This window comes from Gossypium arboreum, chromosome 2 (genome assembly GCF_025698485.1).
Source record: "Gossypium arboreum isolate Shixiya-1 chromosome 2, ASM2569848v2, whole genome shotgun sequence".
Lineage (NCBI taxonomy): Eukaryota > Viridiplantae > Streptophyta > Magnoliopsida > Malvales > Malvaceae > Gossypium > Gossypium arboreum.
This window is the reverse complement of record NC_069071.1, coordinates 107875954-107882826: the sequence shown is the minus strand read 5'-3', so window position 1 is coordinate 107882826 and position 6873 is coordinate 107875954. Positions and strand designations below refer to the sequence as shown.

The 6873-nt window shown below is 34.2% G+C and overlaps 1 non-coding gene across 1 annotated transcript; it reads left to right on the top strand.

The window, feature by feature from the left end:
- The first annotated feature begins 3687 nt into the window (after positions 1-3687).
- LOC128289700 (small nucleolar RNA R71) lies at positions 3688-3794 on the top strand. Its single transcript, XR_008279345.1, has one exon. It is a non-coding gene; the product is annotated as a small nucleolar RNA R71 (small nucleolar RNA).
- Positions 3795-6873: the final 3079 nt, after the last annotated feature.

The following is a 6873-nucleotide window of genomic DNA, read 5'->3' as shown; positions in this document are numbered from 1 at the left end:
AAAGCAGTTCAGTGGATTTTAAGATACTTACGAGGTACTACTGATATTGGCTTACAGTTTCGAAGAACTAGAGATGGAGTTATTGGGTAAGTTGATGCTGATTTTGCTGGAGACCTTGATAGAAGAAGATCTCTAACAGGTTATGTCTTTACAATCGGAAGTTGTGCAATCAGTTGGAAAGCCACTTTGCAAACTACAGTCGCTTTGTCTACCACTGAAGCTGAGTACATGGCGACTACCGAGGCTTGTAAAGAAGCTATTTGGTTGAAGGGACTCTTTAGTGAACTCAATGAAGACCTTCAAATCAACACAGTATTTTGTGACAGTCAGCGTGCCATCTTTCTTACAAAAGATCAAATGTTTCATGAGAGAACAAAACACATTGATGTTCGGTATCATTTTGTTTCGTGATATTATTGCTCGTGGTGATATAGTTGTGAGCAAAATTAGTACTCATGAAAGTCCTGCAGATATGATGACTAAGTCACTTCCTATAACCAAGTTTGAGCATTGCTTAGACTTGGTTGATGTTCATTGTTGAAGTTAGACCCTTAAGGGGTTTTATGGAAGAGGTGGGGAACTTGTTTGTTGAGAGTTCGCGAAGAAGAACTTATTCATTGAGAATTCGTGTCAAGGTGGAGATTGTTAGAATTAAGTGACCCGAATCCTTATTTAAATAAAATACAGTGGTAAAATAAAATAAAAGAAGAATCCATATAGAATTACACTTCTTTTCTTTTATTTTAGAATAAGGTTTTTAAAACCTTATTAAACTCCATCTATTTTATATTGATTAGAATAAGGTGTTTCAGTCTTACTAGAATATGACTTTACAAGCTTATAAATAGACATAGTCTATTCCTTTTGTAATAATTCGAGTCAACATAGTGAATTTTCTTCTCCTCTGCCCGTGGTTTTTTCCCGAAAGGGTTTCCACATAAAATCTGTATGTTTTTTTTTTTTTTTTTTGTTTTATTTTTCACATAGACAAATCTAGATGTAGTGCATGATTCTTAGCAAACTAATAAGAAAATAAACACAAATAGTGAAGATTAACGGTTATAACTCGATTAGAAACAATGATAAAAATATATTTCAAAAATAATAATTAAAATAATTTAAAAAATAAATAAAAAATAAAGAAACTAAAACAAAATAAAAGAAAGATAAATAAAAATAAAATAAAAAATAAAACGAAAAAAAAAAAAAAATAATAAACTCAATGATACCAATAAACTTAAAGGTAATTGTAATAATAATAGTTAAAAATACTAAAACTAATAAAAATAGCAGAAAATTAAAATAAAATTAAAATAAAAGTATAAAAATAATAAAGAAAATAAAATAAAAATTAGGAAAATAAAAATAAATAATATAACAAATAATAAAAAAAATGGGTCACTTGGTTAGGGAAGAAAAAAAAACAAATTGAGAAAAGAATTCTAGGGTTTGAGCCATATGGTCGTGTGGAGTATTTTCAGCTAGTGTGCAATTAAAAATTAACCTAGTTGTCACACGGCCATGGACACGCCCGTGTGTCCAGGCCGTATGTTCCACACGCCCGTGTGGGTAAAAAACACACCTTTTTTTTAAGATTTTAAATTAGCATGCAATGGAATTAAAAGCATTAGCAAAAGTTAAAAATTCGGGTTGCCTCCCGAGAAACGCTTACTTAAAGTCTAAGCTCGACTTACCTCATATTCGCACGGTCACGGTGGTTCGCGGAGTTGAAACTCCTCTTTCTTGTAATCAATTCTATTATCAAAATAATGTTTAAGTCGAGTACTATTTACATTAAATGTGCCAAATTCAGAATGAGTTACCTCGACTGTATCATATGGGAAGACATTTAGTACCGTAAAGGGATTTGATCCGTTTGCATCAAGCTTCGAAGTGGCAATTCGAGGATCTGTTTTATCGATAAGTACCTTGTTTCCAACCTTAAATTGGTTTCCATCCACATGCTCATCATGGCGTTACTTTGGCTTTTCATTGTGCTTTTTCGGTTTTTCCTGGACATGTGTTCACCATTCATCTAGTTCATCGATTCGTAACATTTGTTCTTCATGAGTCGTTCTGTCGTATTGACTGGAACATGGCTCCATTGCTTTTTTCCAAGGGGTTTCCTGCAAAGAAGGCTAAGCCACATGGTTACTCATATTAATAGAACTTGTAAAATCATCTCAATAATTATATGTCTTAACAGAATCACGAGCTTGGAGAGTAATCATTTTGTCACCTACACGAAGTATTAATTCGCATGTACCAACATCAGTAATAGTTCTAACAGTTGCTAAAAGGGGTTTTCCTAAAATTAAAGGTACTTCATTACCCTCATCCATGTCTAAAACAACAAAATCAACTGGGAATTTGAATTTATCAATTTTACAAGAACATCTTCAATAATACCCCTAGGAAATCTAATGGTTCTATCTGCTAATTAAATACTCATCCTAGTTTGTTTGAGTTTTCCAAGGCCTAATTATTTAAACATTTTATAGGGCATGCTAAATCAACCAAATTATTATTAATATTCAAACTACTAATTAAACAAGGAATAGTAAAACTTCCTAAATCTTTCAATTTGTTGGGTAGTTTATTTTGCACAATGGCTAAGCAAACTGCATTTAGCTCCACATGCGATGAACATCTGACTTCATCTTGTTCGCAAAAAGTTCTTTTAAAAATTTAACGAAGTTGGGCATCTGCGAAAGAGCTTCAGTAAACGATAAGTTAATATGTAATTCTTTTAGAAGTTTAAGAAATTTACCAAATTGTTCATTCGTGTGATATTTCTTTGTCGCGTTAGGATATGACACTCGAGGTTTATATTCTTTACCAACTGATTTTTGCTTATTCTGGTTTACCTCAACCTTACCGTTACTTACCACACTTTCTTGCCTTGGTTCTGATTCAGATTCAACTAACCCTTCTTCATCTCAAACAGTATTTGCATGAAGCTGCTCTCTTGGGTTAGTTTCAGTGTTACTAGGCAAGCTACTTTGTGGTCTTTCTGACATTAGCTTACCAAGCTGACCCATTTGGTTCTCGAGCCCTTGAATTGACCCTTGCTGATTTTTAAGTGCTGCTTCAGTGTTTTGAAAGCAGGTTTCTGACATTAAGATAAAATTCGTCAACATCTCCTTAAGGTTTGACTTTTTCTCTTTTTGGTAAGGTTATTGTTGGAAGCTTGGAGGGGGTTGTGCTCTTTGATTTCCTTGACCACCCTAAGAGAAATTGGGATGGTTTCTCCAACCTTCATTATAGGTGTTACTGTAAGGATTATTTTGAGGCCTAGAATTATTACCCATATAGTTGATTTGTTCGTTTTCTGTGCTAGGACCGTAGGGTAAATATTCTGGATTATTTATTCCTTTTCCATTCGTATTGCACTGCATCACCGGATGTACCTGTGTAGAAACACATAAACCATCAAATTTCTTATTTAAAAGTTCTACTTGATTCGATAACATGGTGACCGCATCTAAGTTAAAAATACCTACTGTTTTCATTGACTTTTTCCTCATGACTTGCCACTGATAATTATTCGGTGTCGTTTTCTCTATAAACTCATACGCCACTTCAGGTATTTTATTGTTCAGAGTACCACTGGCTGCTGCATCGATTAACAGTCTAGTTGAGGGATTCAAATTGTTGTAGAAGGTTTGAACCTGTTGCCATAAAGGTAACACATGGTGAGGGCACCTTATCAATAAATCCTTATACCTCTCCCATGCATCATATAAGGTTTCTAAGTCGATTTGAACGAAGGAAAAGATATCATTCCTCAACTTGGCTGTCTTAGCCGGTGGGAAGTACTTCAGTAGGAATTTATCAGTCATTTGATCCCATGTAATGATAGAACCTCGTGGTAAAGAATTCAACCACTGTTTAAAGAATTCAACCACTGTTTAGCTTTGTTCCTTAACGAGAAAGGGAATAACCGTAGACGAATGATGTCGTCAGAAATGCCATTTACCTTAAAAGTATCAAAGACTTCCAGAAAATTAGCCAAAAGAGTATTTGGATCTTCGTCTTGCAAACTATTGAACTGAACAAATTATTTTACTATTTGAATAGTGCTCGACTTCAGTTCAAAATTATTTGCAGCAATAGTGGGTCTCACAATACTCTATTCAGCCTAGTTCGAATGAGCTTGGCATAATCGTACATAGTACAATGAGCAGGATTTGGATTTGCAAGATTCGCAGCAACCGTAGGAGGTAACTGATTACTATGATTATCACCCATCATCACAGTAATAATAACATCCTTTTGCTCGTCTACTATACTCTATCGACTCAGGCTTGCTTCTCTATGATTCCTACGAGCTGTACTTTCAATTTCATCGTCAAATAGTAATGGCCCCGACAGGTTTCTTCTAGTAATAAACTAAAGGAACCTACCAGAAGCAAATAAAAGAAAAATTAGAAAACAAAAATTAAACTAAAAATAAAAATAAAAATAAAAATACAATAAAAATAAATGGCTAAATTAATAAAAATTAAGTATTCCTAATATTTTAGTCCCCAACAACGGCACCAAAAACTTGATGGTCACTAAACTAACTATAATTACGACAAAGGCAAGCGCACCTATCGAACAATAGTATAGCTATGGTGAGTAGGGAATATCGTATCCACGAGGACTAAAAGTACGAGTAATTACTGTTTTTCTATTATTTAGCCGACAAATTGGAGTGACTGTTTTTAATCTAAAATTACAGAACTAATCTAACTAAGAACGCAATAGAGAATAAAATAGGAAAATAATAGAAGAAAACCAATGAGATAGACAATACCAAGGAAAGAATCCACCTAGACTTCACCTATTATTATGAATCTGAATTAAATTATTTATTCACTTGTGTCTTGATCCGTAGAAATCCCTAAATTATGTTAATATACTTTCGAGAGTAAAAATAACTGACTCTAGGTTGATTAATTGAAATCTCTTTCTAATGAAAACCTCTATTGTCCCATTAACTCAATCTATGAATTCCCCTATTAGATTTGACTTTTGACTCTAATTCGGTAGATTTATGTTGTCGTATTTCTAGGATTGCATGTAATTCCACTCAATTAAGCTAGATCTACTCTTAAACATGGACTTTTGCTTCACTGAAATAAGCACATTAAACTTGAATTAATATCTTAGATATATTAAAACAAGAAATAAACATACATAATTGAGAACAAGAATCAAGTATTTATCACGTAAAGTATAAATCAAATAATAAGATTCATCATAGGTTTCATCTTCTTTATATATCTAGGGAATTTAGTTCATAATCATGAATGAAAACATTTCAAACTTAGAATAACCACAAGATATAAAGAAACTTAATAAAACTTTGAAAGAAATTAAATAGAGATTTTCAATCTTGAGGGAGATTCGCTTCCGAGTTGATTCCGATGGCATTCTTCGAGTGCTTTCTTCGATCTTCTGTGAGTGTCCCCTTAGATCTTCTTCTAATCGGTATTTATGGACTTTAGAATGCTTAAAAAGCCTAAAAATTAAGTTTTTCCGAGGATTTAGGGAGCAGGGTGCGGTATCGACACGGGCTGGCTCACACGGGCGTGTGGCCAGGCCGTATGGATCTTGGAAACAACTCTATTTTTTCGATTTTGGCTCGTTTTTCGCTCATTTCGCTCCCAAATGCTCTCCTAAGTATAGAAACATGAATTTAAAGGATTAGGAGCACCAAATTCAGTAATTTACATAATTAATCATTCAAAAATGTATTAAGAATGGGATTAAAATATGTTACTTTTACAAATTATCACGAGCTTTCTGAAATTGATATTCTTTTACAATATGCTCAGTCAAATATTGATGTTGATTTCAATGTTATGGCTATGAAGATTAAAGACAAGTACGATAAGTATTAGGGTGATATTGATAAGATGAATTTGCTTATTTGTTACTTGTGTTTTAGATCCTAGATAAAAATTAAAATATCTTGAATTTACACTTAGTGAAATGTAACACCCCTAACCCGTATCCATCACCAGAATAGGGTTATGAGGCATTACCGATCAATACATATCATTCTTATTCATTTAATTAATCATAATCAAAGTCTATATAAATCATTCACAATTTCTCTTACATGGGTCTACGAGACCTCAAAACATGCTTAGAAGAGGTTTGGGATTAAACCAATAACATTTGCAAACTTTGAGAAACTTAGAAAAATTTTCTTTAATATCAGGGTCACACGCCAGTGTGAACAAGCCATGTGCCTCACATGGCCACCAGACACGCTCGTGTCACAAGCCGTTTGAAAACAGGGCATACAAACTGACTTGTACCATACGGCCGAGGACATGCCCGTGTACCATGACCTTGAGAAAACTAGGAAGGTTACTGACTTGGGTTACACGGCTGACCACACACCCATGTGCCAGCCCGTGTGCCACATACTGTTAATAGACACGCCCATGTGTTTAGGCCGTGTCAAAACTGTAGGGTATACTACCTTAATTTGAAAGGGTACCCTAGGGGACACACAACCGTGTAACATAGCCGTGTGTCGTACACGGCTGAGACACACGCCCATGTCTCTGTCCGTGTGGACAAAAATAGGCTATTTGAAAAGCCAATTTGCCACCCTTCACTCATGCACACTGAGTAACCGATTTGGAACCATTTTCATACAATTATAAGTAGCCCAAAACATACCAATTGGTGCACATATCATGCCATCTATACATAATGTGACAGTCCAATTTAGACCCTAATCGGAATAGTAGTTTCGGAACCACGAATCCGAGTAAGAAAATATTTAAAAATTACTTTTAGTGTTTATTATGTGTGAATTAATATTTGTGAAATTTTCGTGATTTAATTTTGTCGTTTGAGTGTCCGATT